Raw genomic sequence first — 2,697 nt, forward strand, 5'->3', positions numbered from 1 at the left:
CACACAGACGTGTCAAGGAATTTGGCTACAGTTGTCGTATTCCTCTTGCTAAGCCACTCCTGAACCACAGACAACGTCAGAGGCATTCTGCTGACCAGCTTTTTGAAGATGCTGATTTCATTTTCCAGCAGGATTTGGCACCTGCCCACACTGCCAAAAGCAGGACTGGGGGAGGACGCACAGACTTTGGGTGTCACAGGAGAGGCAGATCTCAGTTTGGACACTGGACTCAGACTGGAAACATGAAGAGAAGCTCAATGTAATGGCTGAGCTGGAACATTTTTTAATACAACATGTTCACAGCAGGGACAAGAACATGACCTAAAATGTGGCCTGATATTTCAAAATGTCCTAGAGATAGATCAATGATGATTAAATTAAACACATAAAAGCACCTTTAAAACTAAAGCTAAAATATATATCTATATAGCATTCCTTGAAACTAAACTATGACTTCTTACTACTACCAAAAGGAGAAATGTTTAGTCAGAGAGAGCATTACATAACACAGCTTTGGTCTAACAGAATTAGAAAATGCTCAGAGCAAAAAGGTCCATTAAAACGCTTCTATTGTATCTTCCTCTTGCACGTGAAAGGCAGTGCTTCCAGAATATGAGCATCTAAAGCAGGTTTTACTCAGACCTGAGATGAAAAGATCTGAGAATTCACAGCAATATTTACATATAGTATAAAATATGTTTATATATATATATATATATATATATAATATAAATATATACATGTAAATACATGTAAATATTTTCAAATATATACTGTATGTGTGTGTGTTTATATATAAATAATAAATATACCCAGTACACACACATATATTATGTAAACAAAAACTTTTATTTTGGATGCGATTAATCATTTGACAGCACTAATACACACACACACACACACACACACAAATGCAGTTATACCCTAAAATTCAAGATATTGGTGCAAAAATGCCCCTGTATGTGTTTTTGTCTCATATTTATATGTCACACAAGTAGGGAGAGCAGTAGGCTATTAGTGCTAATTTTGTCCCGAATATCACAAGTTTAAATGTGATTTTATACAACAGTTCAGTAAATAAGAAGTTGATACTGTGTTATATACAGCGGTGTTTAGTTTCTGAATGAATCCGCGTTTTGAACGAATCGTGTGAACCAAAGATTCAAAGGACCATTCATAGAGAGAGTCGTTTACTTCATTCCTGAATGAATCAGACATTTGAACGAATCAATGAATTACATTTACCGCCACCTGCTGGCAGATTTAGTTTATTATTTATAGTATCATTTAATTAATAATAATAATAATAATAATAATAATAATAATAGTATTAAAGGGATAGTTCACCCAAAAAATTTAAATTCTGTCATCATTTACTCTCACGTCCCTCATGTTGTTTAAAACCTTTCTTTTGTGGAACATAAAAGAAGGTATTTTCAAAGACAATAGAATACCCTTAAAGGGACTTTGGTATTTTGAAGACTGTTGGTAACAAAACTGTTTTGTTACCAATTACTTTCATTGTATGAACAAACAATACTGAGATGTTTCTCAAATGATCTTCTTTTATGTTCCATAGTTTATGTTAGGCCATTGCAGCCTAAATGCTTATGTGTAATAATTTTTTTTTGTTGAATCAAATAAAATATTTCTTAAGCTACAATTTGTAATGTCTACTTGATACTTTCTCATTTAATACAAAAATATATTTAAATAATCTTTTGTGGGTATTTTTCAGTCAAATTTATTTTGTGATTAATTGCGATTAATTAGATTAATTAATCAAAACATCATGTAATTAATTAGATTAAAAATTTTAATCGACTGACAGCCCTAATAAATATATATATTTTTATATATATATATTCGTTTATAATTTTGTTCAGTGTATATATGTGTGTGTAAATATATATATATATATATATATATATATAGCAGACTTTGACTTGGACTTTCAATAAAGCAGACTTTGACTTTGACTTTGATATATATATATATCAAATCAACACATCTACTTTTTTTGTAAAGTATATAATATAAAGTAAATTACATTTATTTAACCATATAATTAATATATTAACAAAATACATACAAAAGAACACCATGGTATAGTTGAAATCTAAAATGTGAGTAGTATGGGATGCAAGAATTGTGGAACCAAAAAAAAAAAGTTGGGTCATGGACTAAATATGGTTGAGTACCCCTGTTCTAGAGGTTAGTAACAAAATTGTTATCTTTCCATCTATTCAGAGTGTAAATCTTCATACCCTCACCAGGCCTTGAACCTCAGAGGAGAGAAAAAAACAGGGTGTGCTATAAAAGAGAAGTGGAACACGCCCACAAATGCTGGCCACTAAAATCAGAAGTATCATTAAAGGCCTGCACTCCGTTAGATCTATTTCAGAAGTGAGGCTGGGCAAGAACTTCTCTCCCGTGGTCTCCTGCCAGCTCATCTAGTGCACCATCTGTGTGTGGCCGTGGAGAGCACAGCCGTGCGACATCTAATTTAGCTCTGACATGGAAGCAACTTTAAAATCTCACAGAAATCGAGACACTTCAGAAAAAAGCCTGTTACCATGTTATAAAAGATCTTCTTTGTGTGTGTAAAAGGTTAAAAAAAGGGCATAATGAAATCTTTTATTAAATATTTAATAAAAAATCGAATATTTTAATATAATAATAAACTATTTCATAACA

At 31.9% G+C, this 2,697-nt stretch overlaps 1 protein-coding gene across 4 annotated transcripts in view; it reads right to left on the reverse strand.

Moving 5' to 3' along the window:
* The window catches only part of LOC107654155 (sphingomyelin phosphodiesterase 3-like), a 59,390-nt gene that overhangs the window by 12,598 nt on the left and 44,095 nt on the right, over nt 1-2,697 (reverse strand). The gene's annotated exons all lie outside the window — the stretch shown is intronic.

The sequence above is a fragment of the Sinocyclocheilus anshuiensis genome, unplaced genomic scaffold (assembly GCF_001515605.1).
Source record: "Sinocyclocheilus anshuiensis isolate Anshui unplaced genomic scaffold, SAMN03320099.WGS_v1.1 scaffold115, whole genome shotgun sequence".
NCBI lineage: Eukaryota > Metazoa > Chordata > Actinopteri > Cypriniformes > Cyprinidae > Sinocyclocheilus > Sinocyclocheilus anshuiensis.